Source organism: Aquarana catesbeiana, linkage group LG06 (assembly GCF_042186555.1).
Source record: "Aquarana catesbeiana isolate 2022-GZ linkage group LG06, ASM4218655v1, whole genome shotgun sequence".
In the NCBI taxonomy this organism is placed as follows: Eukaryota; Metazoa; Chordata; class Amphibia; order Anura; family Ranidae; genus Aquarana; species Aquarana catesbeiana.
Window position 1 is genome coordinate 43,383,820 of NC_133329.1, and position 17,500 is coordinate 43,401,319.

The following is a 17,500-nucleotide window of genomic DNA, read 5'->3' on the forward strand; positions in this document are numbered from 1 at the left end:
TGTTCAGCTAAAACTACAAGTTAGTGTAGTGCGACCTCTGCACAGTGTTCAGCTAAAACTACAAGTTAGTGTAGTGAGACCTCAGCACAGTGTTCAGCTAAAGCTGCAAGTTAGTGTAGTGCATCTTGCTCACAGTGTTCAGCTAAATCTACAAGTTAGTGTAGTGAGACCTCTGCACAGTGTTCAGCTAAAGCTACAAGTTAGTGTAGTGCGTCCTGCTCACAGTGTTCAGCTAAAGCTACAAGTTAGTGTAGTGCGTCCTGCTTACAGTGTTCAGCTAAAACTACAAGTTAGTGTAGTGAGACCTCTGCACAGTGTTCAGCTAAAGCTACAAGTTAGTGTAGTGCGTCCTACTCACAGTATTTAGCTAAAACTACAAGTTAGTGTAGTGAGACCTCTGCACAGTGTTCAGCTAAAGCTACAAGTTAGTGTAGTGCGTCCTGCTCACAGTGTTCAGCTAAAACTACAAGTTAGTGTAGTGCGACCTCTGCACAGTGTTAAGCTAAAACAACAAGTTAGTGTAGTGCGTCCTGCTCACAGGGTTCAGCTAAAACTACAAGTTAGTGTAGTGTGACCTCTGCACAGTGTTTAACAGGGCCGTGTAATTACAATTTTTGATGCAATACTTTGCAGCAGGGCTCGTTTCTGCATTCCAACTAGAGTATCTGTGAGGGGTTGCAGTGTTGTGGCACCAGCACCAGTGCCTAAGGCCCAATTTTTCAGCCCCTGTTCAACAGGGGCATGTAATTACAATTCTTGATCTAATATTTCACAGCAGGGCCCTGTGAGGGCTTACAGTGTTGTGGCCACAACAACACCTAAGGCCCAAATTTCTGCTGAGTATATAGGGCAGGCCCCTACTTTCAAACATCCAACTTACAAATGACTCCTACTTGCAAACGGAAGGAGACAACAGGAAGTGAGATGAAATCTGCCCCTAGGAAGGGAAATTCTCTCCTGTAAGAGTTGATATGGGAAAAATGTTTCTCCTTTCCACTGATGCTTTATTACCAATCCTTGTTTCACAAAAAACCCCAAATTTTCAAAAAACATTTGTCATTGGGACAAAAAATGAGGTGAAATCTTCTGAAGAGGAGCACAGACAGCAAAACAAATGTCACAGAGGTGATAACCCTTCCCTATGTTTTCCAAAAAGCTTAAAATAGATTTTTTGGCTGGAGCTAAACACGTAAAAAATGTACCAGTTCAAAATTACAAACAGATTCTACTTAACAACAAACCTACAGTCCCTGTCTTGTTTGCACCGCCTGTATACTGCTGTTCAGAGTATATAGGGCCTGGTGGCCCCACGCCTTTCCCTTTTTTAATTTAGGTGCGGGGTTCCCCTTAATATCCAAAGGGCCTGGTAATGGACTGGGGGGTACCCATGCTGTTTGTCTCACTGATTTTCATCCATATTGCCAGGACCCGACATTACATTAAAGCCGCAAGCAGTTTTAAATGACTTTTTTTCCTTTAAAAATTACATTTTGTGCAGGGACTGTTCTAAGCACGGGAAACATGCGCCACTTTACAGGCATACTATAGACACCCCCTAGGTACGATATTTAAAGGAATATTTCACTTTTTTAACTTTAAGCATCATTAAAATCACTGCTCCTGAAAAAACATCCGTTTTTAAAAGTTTTTTTGCATTGATACATGTCCCCTGGGGCAGGACCCGGGTCCCCAAACCCTTTTTAGGACAATACCATGCAAATTAGCCTTTAAAATTAGCACTTTTGATTTCGAAAGTTAGAGCCCCACAGACATCAATGGGGTTCTAACGTTCGTGCGAATTTTCGGTCCGTTCACAGGTTCTGGTGCGAACCGAAGCGGGGGGGTGTTCGGCTCATCCCTAGCCTGGAGTCTTCTTCTTCCAGTCTAGACTTTTACTTTCAAAGTGTTTTATTGAGTTTTGACAATAAGAAAAACAAGTACGATGCAGTACAGAATCAATCTCAGCATCAGACCAAAAGGTCTAGTAACAAGAACAACATAGTATTAACATAATGAACCTTAGCATAACAGTATCTAAACTAACCTTAAGGTGTTTGGAGGTTAATAGTTAACTCCTATAGAGGTCCAGTAGATATCTCAGTACTATGTGAACTGGGCCCCTGGCTCTGCAGGGGTAAGAACCGTTGTCTGGAGTTCGTGTGAATAAAGCTCAGTGTCCAGTACCTGGGACACAGGTTGCGTACCCACCTGGGGACCATGAGAAGGAGCCAGCCGTCCAACCCAGGAGCCATCCGGCACCCCACCCCTTTGGGAACTCTATGTGGAAGTGTCTGGTCTCCCCCAGGCCAGCACCTTGCCCCCTCCCCCACCCCCTCTGTGGTCTGTTAGCAGTACCAGTCCTGTGTTTACAGTCTTTTGTGATAATGTGTCACTGGCCAACAGGGTGGAATGGCAGGACTACTGGTTTATCTACCGCTACATGCTAGCCCAAGCACTACTTCTCCAGCTCCACTAGAGGGGAGTGTAGAAACCTCCTTTTGCTAAGTCAGAAGGTGGGAGCAGAACGTCCCAAAAAGCAAAATAAAGAAAAGGGAAGGAAAGGCAAAGGGAGAAGTCCAGGTTCGTCCAGGATTCAGAGTTATGTGCCCGGACATAGGGAGATGTTGCAGTAGGAGGCGCAAGGATTACAAATAGCGTTAAATCTTTTCAAACTATCGTGTAGTTTTGCTACAATATTTTCTTGTGCTATTATCCATGAAACTTTCTTATTGAATCCTCTAAAGGGTACAGTAGCTGTTTTTCGTGCTCTTGCGATCGTTATCTTGGCTCCTAAAAGAATATAGAATGTGATAGCCTGTAAGTGTTTGGGTAACCCAGAAATGGGTCAGTTCAGGAGGGCAACGGTAGGACCTGGGGTCCTAGTGGATTCAGTTATTATCCTTGTTCCAATAGGATCTAATGCGGGGGAAAGGACCACCAGATGTGGAACATACTGTCCTCAAGGGTAACACCCACGGTAACATAAAGTCGATGTCCCTGGGTAGATCATTGCCAGCCTGGAGGGGACATAGTACCACCTAGTTAGGATCTTGAGATTAGCTTCTATCAGGGAGATATTTAAAATCCCTTTTAAAGGACCGTTGACTCACGTGATACCATACAGTCGGCTTCCAGGAGCAACCAGTGTCCACCTCCCAGGCTCGAGTGAACGCCAGGATGTTGTCCCTGCTTGCCAGAGTGGAATATATCAGAGATATTCCCCCCCTCTGATCCATGGCATTAGAGCACCACTGCTCATAAGGGGTGATGTTGGGGGGTTCCTGTCTGCTAGTACCCAATGAGTTAAGGAAATGTGCAATTTGGGAGAAGCGGAAAAATTCAGAGTCAGGCATTTCCAGCTTCTGTTTACAGTGTTTCAGAGTGATGGGACCAGCCGGGGTAAGAAAGTGGCCAATGCGATAAAGGTCTTTGTCAGTCCACCAGCCAAAGGATTTGATGTCCAGGCCTGGGGGAACCTAGGGTTGTGGAATATATGAGATAGGGGCTTCTGGGGGGATATCAGAGCATGGTTTTTATGAAGTGTGTTGCACAGCGCCGCTGAGTGCGAAAGGGTCGGGGACATTATCGCCGATCTTGAGCAAGTATCTCTCCAGAGGAGATGGTCAATGGTGTTTAAGGGGATAGCCTGCCGTTCCATAAAGAGCCAATCAGGCTTGGGGCCCCTGCAGTAGAATGTGGAGATTTGAGCGAGTTGTGCAGCCTGGTAATACCACCATAAATTTGGTACCCCTACTCCACCCTGAGTTTTTAACCTGAGAAGAACTTCATTGGGGCATCTGTACACTTTGTTCCCCCATATAAATTTCACTAAGTGCAATTGGAATTTACTGAGGAATTGCTTTTTAATAGGTATTGGGAGGGAGCGGAACAGGTAAAAACATCCTTGGGAGAAGTGTCATTTTAACCACGTTAACCCTGCCCAGCCAGGACAGACCACATCTCGACCACCTTTTCATATCCCCTCCACATTTCTGTATCATAGGAGGGTAATTTGCCTGTAAGAGCTTACTGACATCGTGGGTGAGATTTATGCCTAGGTAGGGGATCGCTTCGGTTGCCCAAGTAAACATGAAGTTTTGTTTAAGTTGTGTGAGCAAAGACGTGGGGACCGAGATGTTTAAGGCTACAGATTTAGACATGTTCAACTTCAATCCCAATATCTGACTAAACTCCTGCAGGATCTTATATATCGTAGGGGTAGAAGTCAGAGGGGAGGAGATGAATAGCAGGAGATCATCCGCTTATAGCGCACATTTGTGTTCCTGTTCCCCGCATTTAATGCCTTTAATGTCAGCGTTAGACCTGATCGTGATAGCCAGTGTTTCGATGGCCATCGCGAAGAGGAGGGGGAGAGCGGGCAGCCCTGTCTGGTGCCTCTTTCAATACCAAAGGAGTCTGAGTATCTGCCTAACAGTCGCACTTGTGCAATCGGGGAAGAATATAAAGATCAAACTATGCCTAGAAAGTGTGGGCCGAAGCCCCATCTTTCAAGGATTTTGAAGAGATATGGCCATGTTACAGAGTCAAATGCCTTATGAAGGTCTATTGAAAGAAGGAAACCCTTCTGGAGGGCCACCATCCCATTGGGAGTTAAGTAGGGAAATTATGTCAATCGCTCTTCTAAACTGGTCCGGGCCCTGTCTCCCAGGGATGAAGCCCACCTGATCCTTGTGTATGTATGTATGTAGCAATGAAACTGGCTACCCTGTTGGCTAGGATCTTTGTCATTAGCTTGATATTGTTATTAATGAGAGAGTTCAGATGGTAGTTGCTGACCTCGCTCGAATCCTTCCCCCGGTTTAGGAATGACAGAGATGTAAGGGGGCTCCATCCCTGAGAGAGTTAAAGAACCGGACCAGATAGGGGGCTAGGCTGGGACCAAATTTTTTGTAATATACTGTAGAGAAGCCACCTGGCCCAGGCGCTGAGCCCTGTTTAATGGATTTGATGGTGTCTAACATCTCTGCAGTCGTGATTGGATTCTCTAGTAGGTCTTTGTGATCTTTGGAAATGAATGGTATAGGGAGGTTGTCAAGAAAGGTGTTCTTGAGTGTTTGGGAAGTCGGAGGAACTGTTTTGTAAAGGTCTGAGTAGAACTGTAAGAAGGTCTCCATTATTTTTGTCGGGTTCTGGGTCAGGTCCCCGGAGAAGGAATGAATTTTGGGGAATGATAGTGTGAGTTGTTTGGGACTCAGTTTGGTAGTGAGTTTGGCTCCAATTCTGTCCTTTTGGGAGCAAAATTTAGCCCCTGACCATCTGAGGTGTTTCTCAGCAGCCGTTGTGAGGGAAAGGTTGAGATGGGTACCTGCCTTGTCTAGCTGTGCTAATGTTGCGTGGGTAGGATGACGCTTGTGTGCCTTAGCAAGTCTTTGATATTCCTCAGTCTGTTTCATAATTTACACCCTGTGCTCTCTTAATTTTAGAGGAGAGCTGAATGAGCTTCCCCCTGAGAACCGTCTTGTAAGCTGCCCATAGTATCAATGGGGAGATCTCATTAGTGTCTTGTCACAAACGTATGCTTTGATGTCCCATTCTATTAGGGTGCACTGAATAGAGTCGCTCAAAAGGGCTTCATTAAGACACCATCGAAAAAGGCCTTTATGGCCCGATGACCTCAGTGTAACAAGGGTGACCATAGAGTGGTCTGAGAGGGGGGTATCTACAAATTTTAGACCCTACAATTAAAGGGATCGTTGTTGAGTGAGTAAAGATGTGGTCTATCCTGGTATAGGAATTATGGGGTGCCAAAAAATGAGTATAGTCTTTTACATGGGGGTTTGCATCTACCCGTATGTCCACCAGCTCTGCAGAATGTAGCCTGTGAGCATTTTTTGTACTCTGTTTCGAGGAGCGTTTGGGTTAGGGTTTCCCTCCAGCTGTTTTGTCCAGGGAATAGTCAGGCTATATTGGAGTCTCCACCGAAGAAGACCATCCCCTTGAAGTGTTTTTGTAATTTGCTCAATGTCGATTCAAAGAATTTCCCCTGACCCTTATTGGGAGTATAATAAGAGACAAATGTGTATGTCTCGCCGTCAATAGTGCCAGACACCAGTATGTAACGACCTAATGGGTCCGAGATAATTTCGAGTTGGGAAAGGTTGATATGTCTGGAGAAGCATATGGCCACTCCTTTAGTTTTGTTTTCGGCCGATGCTGAAAAACAAAACGCATTAGCGCCTTGAGACGATTCAGTTCGCATTTGCAGCTCTTTACAAATCCTTCATTCATTCATTCGATGCGATGTAAAATTGTGGGTATTTCTGATGTAGAAAAGTGGGTTTATAGGAGGCAGGGAAGTGGGTTTCTTGTAATAGAAGAATGTCGGCGTGCATGGAATGGTACAATTGAAATAATTTCTGGTGTTTAATAGGGGAGTTGAGACCCTGGGTATTATGTGTGATGAGTTTGAAATTAGGGGTGGTGGGTTTTGTGTTAGCCATGGATCAGAGGAGAAGAGAGCGCTGTTATGGCACCCGACCTACCTTCTCCCGGCGGGAAGCCTGGGCGATGGCACCAGTCCTTCTGTGAAGCCTAAGCATTGAATGGCCAGACGTTCCTGGAGAACATGGAAGAGGATAGGAAATACACAGAGAAGCAGAAAGGGAGGGGAAGAAAGGAAGAGGAAGAGTAGGAGAAACAGGTTAGACACATAAATGCAAAGAGGGAAGACACATTAAGGAGAGATATCAATGCTGCTCACCCCAATATGGACAAGAAAAATGGAAAAAAGTCCAAGCGGGGTTTTTAGGCAGCTAGCTATAGATATGAGCAAGGCATTAAGTAAAATATTAAAATTCTTTATTGAAGGGTAATGAATAAATGTAACAACATATAAATATAAATTGGGAGCTCAAGTGGGAAAATACCCATACCAAATACATATAATAGCAAACATAGGTTATACACAGCATGTGATAAGGCTATTGCATAACAATACTGACGCGTTTCGACCCATGAATTTTGGGGTCTCTTCAGAGGATGAGTTTGCTACAGAAAAAATAGTATAATAATAGTATGTCCAGCTTATTTAAAAGAATTACAGCATAGGCAAGTTTGTTTAGCAACATGTTTAGTAACACTTTGCACATAATTACCACTGAGTTTGGATGTACCCCTCGATCAGAGCCTCCCCACATAGCAGCCAGACCATCCAGTGTGCCCGCACGTAGCAGCACCCCGGAAGAAGGGGGAACAGGAATCCACTTGATATGGCTTGCAAGGAGTCACACGTATAATTGCCCCCCCACCAACATGCCACGGGGGGGTGGGGCTGGAACCTACGAAAATTGTCAGAGCGTTACCTCATGAATATACCCATATAGGTTAGTGGTTAGATTTAACTGTTGGGCGGTCAGAAAGTGTTGTAATAATCTATTACAGCTTGAATTGATCATGTAATCACACCCTGCCGGCGGCATCCCCCATCACCTTCGGATGTTGCGTGCGGTGTGCGCACACGTGCGGGTCGCGTGTGCGTGCGGCCTCATGATGTCACGTATTTTACGGCGAAGGTGACGACAGATGTCGGGGCTTCGCCTTGATGGACGCCGAGGGAGCCACATGAGGCCTGCCAATGGCGGCCACAGCCTCCCTCTACACTCCAGGGTTAAGGGGCGGAAGAAACGATACCTGTTGTTAATTTTAGTACTAATTAAGGACACTATTTAATGAGGGTGGATTTGGGTGTGATCCCTCCACTTCCTCCTTGGACGGCCAGACTCTTTTCCTCAACAGTAGGAGTGAGTAAGAACTTATGATACATCTGATTATCAATGCATTGTCAGACCCCATAGAATAATATTTTACTTATATTTAATTTTGATTTATGTGCACACCAGCTCTGGATGCCGTAGACTTAGATACTTGGCAATATCATGCACTTTTTCCTCAAATTCACACATCACACATACACTCATTTGTTTTGTGTTGGTTTTTTTTTTTTTTTTTTTTCTCTGCTGTTTAAACACTCACTCGCATCATTTTCATGCACATTCCTTTTTTCACATAGACTTAGATACTTGGCAATATCATGCACTTTCTCCTTAATTCACACATCACACATACACTCTTGTTTTGTGTTGGTTTTTTTTTTTTTTTTGCTGTTCAAACACTCGCATCATTTTCATGCACATTCCTTTTTTCACATATATTTTACATGTCATTATTCACTGTGCACATCCCTCACTTCTCTTCCTATCACTGCCATTGTCAGCATTTAAAGACAAGGTCATCCCTGACATATTTTATATTAGTTATACCAATATAGTCACTTTACTCATTTCATTATCCTTTACATGATCAATTCAAGCTGTAATAGATTATTACAACACTTTCTGACCGCCCAACAGTTAAATCTAACCACTAACCTATATGGGTATATTCATGAGGTAACGCTCTGACAATTTTCGTAGGTTCCGGCCCCACCCCCCCGTGGCGTGTTGGTGGGGGGGCAATTATACGTGTGACTCCTTGCAAGCCATATCAAGTGGATTCCTGTTCCCCCTTCTTCTGGGGTGCTGCTACGTGCGGGCACACTGGATGGTCTGGCTGCTATGTGGGGAGGCTCTGATCGAGGGGTGCATCCAAACTCAGTGTTAATTATGTGCAAAGTGTTACTAAACATGTTGCTAAACAAACTTGCCTATGCTGTAATTCTTTTAAATAAGCTGGACATACTATTATAAATTTTTCTTTTTTCTGTAGCAAACTCATCCTCTGAAGAGACCCCAAAATTCATGGGTCGAAACGCGTCAGGATTGTTATGCAATAGCCTTATCACATGCTGTGTATAACCTATGTTTGCTATTATATGTATTTGGTATGGGTATTTTCCCACTTGAGCTCCCAATTTATATTTATATGTTGTTACATTTATTCATTACCCTTCAATAAAGAATTTTAATATTTTACTTAATGCCTTGCTCATATCTATAGCTAGCTGCCTAAAAACCCCGCTTGGGGGACTTTTTTCCATTTTTCTCAGACACATAAATGCAAACATTGTACATTCGGGATACAGCAATTGAAGTATCAGGAGACCCCCTGGTCCTATCCCGGGGTAGGAATAGGCCTGCCATTACCCACCCCTTAAACCTGCAGGCTGGAGAGCCCTGAAACAGGGACACCTAATCGTCTCCTGGGGGCACCCTAGGTGCCTAGGGAGACTGGGGGAGGTGCACTGAGTTCACCACGGCCCCACCACTAAAATACAGGGAAAAAATAAACAGTAAAATCTTAAAATGAACAGAGCGCTCCCTGGACACAGAAAAGTAGGGTCACGAACACACCCTTAGGCTCCATCCCCTGGGCTCAGCACCCACCCAACCCCCCCTAAATGCAGGGAGGAGCGCGGGCGAGACCAGGCCCAGGGAAAGGGGCAAAACCGCCCCCATGTCACTTTGTGGGGCAATACCCTCTTAGTGGAGAGGACAGTCAAACCAATGTTAAGGGGGCAAGCGGTACCATAAGAGACTTTCTATACTTTGGGATGGGTGAACTCATCCCGGGAACTTTATCAACCAGTTAATGTGTTGTAGAGAGGATTAATTAGCTGGAAAGAAGCATATGACCAAAAGGAGCATAGAATACAATTACCAACATGGTCGAACATAGAACATGGTTACCAACAGTCTCTTCCAACCCCCCGATTTGAGCCCCGAGAGTGGAGCCCCACTTCCCATAAAAAACCCTAACTACTCCACATGGGGAGATAATAAGATATAGGGCTAACAAACCGGGAGGGAGAGTCCTGTGGTGAAAACCAAACCTCAGTAGAAGAGTCCTGGGAGTGTACCGCCATAACAAGAGTAGGCGAAGTCACAAACCAGATCCCTGGTTTGAAAGGATAGGTGGGCCCTTCATGTCGGTAAAGTCTCTTTGGACCTCTTGGAGTGTTGTTTCAGCCATGTGGGTTGCAGGGGGCTAGCCGGCGGTGTTCTCTTCGATGACGATGATGGGCTTTTGTTTGTAGGTGTGGGAAGATACTCCTGCGAGAGTAGGCCTCGATGGAAGATCAGGAGTTCTCCTTCCACCAAAGAAGAAAAACCATAGCCTTTGTTGTGATATGAGAAATTCAGGCGAAAGTGGGAAGGACCATATATAAGGGATCTCTTTCTCCGTCAATATCTGAAGTAGTGGTTTCAGCGATCGTCTTTTTTGCACTGTGTATGGGGAGAGGTCAGCAAATATCTGAACAGCATGACCATGGATGTTAAGGGCTTCTGTCCCTCTAGCCTTCCTCATAACCTCCTCCTTCATGGCGTAAAAATGTGGTTTCACAATAATGTCCCTGGGGAGGCCGTCAGTGCAAAGAGGCTGTAAAGCTCTATGTGCACTGTCAAGTTCCAGACGGTGTTCAGCTATGTCAGGAATTAGTCCTTTGATAAGCGACTTAACTGCTGGGTGTGCTTCTTTCACCAATTCGGGGGGCCCCCTTATTCTGAAATTGTACCTACGCGACCTGTTCTCGAGGTCATCGATCTTTGAGAGAGCGGTTTCTAGTTGGTCCTAAACGTCTGGGAGTCTGGCTGAGTTTTGATTGATCCTGGCCACAGACTGGTCCGCTTTCTTTTCTATTACTTCAATCCTCATTCCCAATTGTTGTAGGTCAGTATGAATGGATGAAGTGATTTGGGCTGCATTAAAAGCAAGGCCCCTATAAAGCGTTTGGAGGAAAGCTTGCATCATTGAGGTGAAGTCAGTGGAAGCAGGGTTAATGTCACAGGCTTCTCCCTCACAGAGGAGCATGCCTGTGTGTGGATCAGTCATATGTGTAGTGGGGAGACCTATCCCTGTTCTTCCCAGAATGGATTCGGCGGAGGTAGGGGAGGGTGCCATACACAGTGGGGAGTTTGCAGTACCTGGGGTGATAAAGGAGCCGTATCCTGATCAGCAATGGATGCTTCCTCTTCAGTGTCTGTGTATCCCCCTCGTGGCGCGGCCGCCATCTTGGCATAGCTGAGCGGGCCGGCTGCAGCAGTCATCTGGCTGGCTAGGCTTCTTCTGGCCGGCCTTGTTGTAATTAAATTGTTCCCATGGGGGTTCCCCCACACTTTCGTCCCGGTGTGGCGTGTGGGCGGGCGCTCTGAGCGCTGCAGTGGCAGGTTACGGGGCCATGTTGGCACGGAGCTCTAGAGGGACGCAGCCATCTTGCGAGCTTCCGCGTATGCGTCTCCCCAGTCTAGATTTGTATTACTCTTTGTGTTCCTGGTGTAAGTTTTCTGTGTCTGGTAAAACTATTGTCACTGGGACAGGAAATGAGGGGAAATCTCTCTAAAGAAGACCCAGATAGCAATTCAAACCTTGATGTTGGACATACACTTCAGGGACTACACCAGTGTCATTTCCCCTCCCCCAGTCTGCTGAGTGGACAGTAATGATCAGAAGTAGACTAATGGGGTCCTCTAATTACTCTGCTCTCTCCTCCTATCAGCATGTTCATCATTCATCATACCGGTATATGCAGGCAGCACATTTGATTGGCTAAGTGGTAGCCTCCCTGGCGGTTTTCCCGAGTGTGGCTCAGGGTTAAATTTCAGGACCATTAGCGGTAACCCCGAGCCACACTCGGGATTACATCGCAGGATCCTGGTGTGACTTTACTTACCTTGTCCCCGGGATCCTGCGATGTCCCCCGCAGTGTCCGTGGGCTCCGTCCTCTGCCCGAAGCCTCTCTGTGCCAGGCTCCGTTCCCTGCGAGTGTCGCGACGCACGGGGCGGAGCTTGGAGGCAAATTCAAAAAAAGTAAAAATCATAACACATACAGTACTGTAATCTTACAGATTACAGTACTGTATGAAATGATTTCACATCCCTTTTGTCCCCAGTGCTTTGGCCCAATGCCCTGCATGCAGTTCTTTATGATATATACTGTTCTTTCTGCCTGGAAACTGGAGATTGTCCATAGCAACCAAAAAGTGTCCCCTTATGTCAAAAGTGGCTTTAGACCAGCTAGAAAACAGCGATAGTAAATTATAACACTTGCAGAATTGAGCGATAGTGAATCGTGGGGAAATTTATTTTATTACTATTTATTTTTATTTTTTTAAATTATTTATTTTTATTTATTATATTATAATTTATATTTTTGTGTTTCAAACTTTATCATACCCGGGATATCTACTAGACTCTTGTTTGGACAGATTTAAGTGTGTTATTGTTAAGAATTACATACCTACAATATAAAACGCCAAATTTCCATGCAAAATAATTGTACCGCTTTCAGCACCTAAAATCCGAAATAATCATACTGCCAGGGAGGTTAAGTGAACAATATAACTTTTCATCTCAGTAATAATAGTCCTGACATTCCTGAACTGTAAGGAAAACTCTTCTCCATCAGATATCTCTCACACAATGACAACAAATCTGTACTAATCTGATGTCACAAGAATTCGATGTGTTCGGGTTCAATCCCTTATTTGTATCTATCAGGTACAGATATAATGGAAGGAGGGAATTCCTCCACTACAACATTCACATCTTCCAGAGACAGTGGAGGAACATGAGAGCTCCATTTATTGATCATTGTGTCCAGTTATAATGGAAAGATGGTCATTAGAGTCCCAGAAATACTGGAGAGGAGATTTATAGGGGAAAAATAAAGTCCAGTAACTGGACAACTTACTTTGAGCTGCAGCAATTAGATCTGAGAAAAAAGAAAAAGAAAGATAAATATATAAAACATTCTTACCAACAGAAAGTAGAATAAATAATATACCGTATATACTCGAGTATAAGTCGCTCCGAGTATAAGTCGAGGCCCTAATTTACCACAAAAAAATGGGAAAAACTTATTGACCTGAGTATAAGACGAGGGTGAGAAATGCACAGCTACTGTAAGTGGAAAAGAGGGTCAACAATGCCCATTTGCATGCCTCACTGTGCCCATTTGCAGCCATAGGTCCCCCGAACTTCAAACTCGGTAGTTAAGTGTTCCTAGATGCCCCCTAGCTGCAGCCAAAATTTGGGGTCTCTGAACCCAAAGTGTCCCGAAATGACATTGCTGCAGATGGACACAGTTGACCGACTTTGGGGCCCCGTATCTCAGGGCCACTTAGTGCTAGGAACCCCAAATTTGGTGTGCAAACCCCGTGGAACTAGCACCATAAAATATGCAAAGCTGGGATTTCTAGCACAAATGTCCCCGAGATACAGGGCCCCAAAAATTGGTTCAGAAAATGTCAAGCACTTTTCTGCAGCAGAGAATGACATTTTCCGAACCGATTTTGGGGCCCCGTATCTCAGGGCCACTTGGTGCTAGGAACTCTAGCTTTGGATATGTTGTGGTTCCACTGGGTTTGCACACCAAATTTGGGGTTCCTAGCACCAAATGGCCCTGAGATATGAGGCCCCAAAGTCGGTTCGGAAAATGAAATTTTTTGCTGCGGAAAAGTGCTTGACTCGAGTATAAGTAGAGGCGGGCACTTTCAGCACAAAAAAATGTGCTGAAAAACTCAACTTATACTCGAGTATATACGGTACATGGAAAATGGGGAAGAAATAGAAGAGCTCCATTTACTGAATATGTCATCTAATATTGATCTCAGGATGTGAATTGGATGGGAATACATTGAATTGAAGAATAAGATATAAGAGCAGCATGTGCTCCATGATTACTAGAAAAGAGATCCTGAGAACATTCACAAATACACAGAACATAAGACAATGGACACAAGGGGCTTTATTCTATAAAGGGATTATTATTAAAGATGAACTCCAGGAAAACAAACAAATACGGATGAATGAATACAAGGCTTCCTCTGATTGGCTGAGCTGGAGATCATGACATCATCTTCCCTCTCTTCCGGGTTCAGTGACTGCAGAGCGGATCATAGAACTAATGTCCCCTAAACCCCTCCAGATCTCCATACTGATGTCACTATAAGTGGTCCCATTCTCCAAACAGAAGCAGGAGAGCCCAGAAATCAGTGGGGGAGGGGAAGCCACCACCTCCAAGGACTGTAGAAGTGATCGGGGGGAATTACAGCTGACCAGATCACTTCTAGAGTGAAGAAAAGAGCCGGTAGTGTCATTATAAAACAAGATCTAGGGGACATCACTGGCAGTCAAAGGGTTAAATATGCTAATTTCAGATTACAGGAATATTGGGGGGGATCTTTCCAAGCAAGAAGGGAGGATTTGTATTTGAAAAACTTAACTCTAAGTCTCAATGCTGAAAAAGAAAAAGATTTACAGATTACAAGACAATCCTCAACCACCGAGAGTAAACTAAATCCATTTATATATAAAACTAATAAATACAAAAAATAATAATAAAATTATGTTATATAAGAAATATAACTGGAAACAAAAATCTATTATTACTTAACGCTGAATTTTTAATTTGTTTCTATTTTTATTTCCCTGCCCCCTCATCAATATGGTAAAACTTTTTAAAATAAAATCCTTATTTTACATCCAGTGATGTCATCACTAGATCTCCGTTCTTCTCTATGCAATGCATCACAGCCCCCGACCTCAGTACTTCTCTCTTGGGAGGATCTAAATATTAAAATGAGTTGATGGGTGGGTGTCGGTCTGGAGGAGTGGGTGTTCCTAGGAAGGTTGTATTTACATAAAGACCATCCTAGAGAACACCCACATATGATGCTGAGCCCCTATAATTGGAAGAACTGAAATCCAATGAATGAAAGGGACAAATAAGGGACAGTCAGGCTGTGGAGGAAAGGGCGAGATGATGCTGGATGTCCTCCAGCCAGGAAGATAGAGGGGGAGCTCTGTCTGAGTTGCTGAAGCTTTTAATGCACATTATGAGAAGCTCACAGTGTGCAGTTGTACATATAAAATAAAGTGCGCTAACATACTCTAAAATCCTGTGCCAGTGTTGAAATAATAGATTGTAACGTGCTTAGAATAATTAATAGTACATATAAATAATGCTCAAAATAATTAATGGTACATATAAATCCACAGGACAATCTTGCAGTGTTCTTAAAACATGACAGGTCCGCTTGCTGGATATGAATATAGCTGCACCTCAGATTGGATAAATACCCCCCTTGCAGATAGAGTTTCACATGCAATAGCGCTTTTATTCGGCTCTCTTTGGTGCTGGATATCCGCTGTTAATTGCCTTCAATATTATGTCTCAATCATGAAATATAAATAGAAACCAATCATTGCGCAATATGCTATATACTTTGAATAAGAATAAACTGCGTTCACTCACATTTGGTTAAACCATTACAGGCGCATAGAGCAGTCAGTTGATTCACCGGTGCTTTCCTCCTCGCGCTGTACTGCGAGTGACACTTTCGCACTATGGATGACGTCACTAGGCTCCTCCCGACACATTGCATCACATGTCACGTGACTTTATCAAGGGTAGCTATGTGACGGTCGGGTTCCATATTTATAGCGTCCTGGTTGCCTAAGCGACTGCGGTGATAAACATCATACTGAATTTGCACTCATGTTTTATTACATAAAACCGACTTTTATTAACAGCTACTTGTTAAAATTATATGATAAAACACTAATTCACAATAAGATTGAAAAAAGGTTCAAGATAAATTAAAAAATTCCTTTCTTCTATATAATTACTCCGTTCCCCATAGATAACCATGTTCCCCGATTTCCTCTAGTGGTCAAACTTATAATAGCCATGAACTCATAATTTCTATCTAGTTTGGCTAATCTTCTGGTGCAAACAGGTAGATAGGATTAGTTGGTATTGGTACAGTTTATAATTCCTGTTTTTTCTTTTTTTTAAACAAAAAGCTTTTATTAATGTTTGAAAATAACATTGGTACAATCATATTAACATTTGTACATAAGTTTCATGTAACAGTGAATAATTGACTTCAATAATAGAGTATTTACTGGTAAGGCCACCAAGGTGGTTTCGTATCCGACCTATTGTTATATTGATAAATTATTTGGAAATACTCTAGCTTTGTATAGAAAAAATCTGTTATTTATTTTGAAAGGGAGAATAAATTTGTGGACCCCTGAGAGGTGTCCTTAGATATAGATACTGTATAGTAACAGAAATGAGGAGTAAAGAGGAGGAAAGAAAATAAAATAAAAATAAAATAAAATAAAATAAATATATTATAGGAAAAATATTGGTCTATGTATAAAAGGTTTATCTTTATGTGAAAGAGGTATATGAATCAGAATATTTATAAGTAATCCATAGTTGCCATATTTTATTAAAATTTTCTATATTCCCTTGTGGTGTTGCTCTGATCTCTTCCATTCCTTTAAGGAGATATATTTCTTCCAGCCATTCCTTAATTGTAGGGGCGGTGGTGCTTCTCCAGTGTCTTGGTATCACTGTTTTAGCTGAAGTTATTAAGAATCTGGTCAAAGAGTTTTTGTATTTTCTCAGAGTGCAATTGGTGATATTTATGAGGCAGCAAGCATCATCTAGATGAATTGTCGTTTTTGTGATATGTTTTATGATCTTTATTACTTGATTCCAAAAGGGTTTTATCAGGCCACATTCCCACCAGATATGATATAGAGTACCCTCTTCTTGGTTGCAGCGCCAACAATGTCCAGGCACTGCCGGAAACCATTTGTGTATTTTATTTGGTGTTATCTAACAATTTGGTAAAATTTTAAATGATGTTTCTTGCAATCTTACACTGATTGCACATTTGTGTGGGAACACACATGCTTGTGACCATTGGTCTTTTGTAAAGGATTTATTTAAAGTTGATTCCCAGAAAGTTTTGTGTCTATTCGGTTCCTGTACATCGCTGGACTGCAATCATGTGTATGTTAAGGAAACACTCTTAGTGGTTGTAGTAGCTGAAAGACAAATAGTTTCGAAGGGTGTTAATGGTCTAAGGAAATGTTTTTGTTTTTGAGTGTTCATAATGAATTCATGTATTTGTTGATATTCCCTGGGTTGTAGAGGTGTTTGTCCTATTTCTTTTTGCAATTCTGATAGAGATTTGATTTTGTTTTTCTGTAAACAGTGTGCCACTAAAAGTGGTGTGTTTCTGTTGTAAAGCGATTGGATAGAACCATCCATTCCCGGTGAGAAATCAGGGTTTGTTGTCAGAGGTGTTAATGGTCCCAGTGATGAGGTGAGGAAATGCCTCTGATTGATTGTTTGTAAGTTTTTTAAAGTGGCCCCAATGAGAGGATGTTGTTTTAAGGGTATCCATGGAGTATGTGATGTCGGAATAGGTCCCATATTATTCTCCAATCCCACCCAATCTTTATTCTCTTTGTGGCATGTCCAATCTATAATTCTAGTTAGGTGTGCGGCTAGATAATAATTTTTAAAATTAGGAAAACCCATGCCTCCCTTTTGTTCATAGTTAGTAGGTTTAAACTAATTCTGGGTTTTTTGGCGGCCCAAAGGAATTTTCTTATCATAGAGTGTAAGGATTAAAAGAAGCTTGAAGGTAGTAATATGGGTATTGTTTGGAAAAAGTACAGTAGGTGACCGCGATATTGTGTCAATCTCGCCGCATTTCTCGGCGAGATTTGACACCTGCGA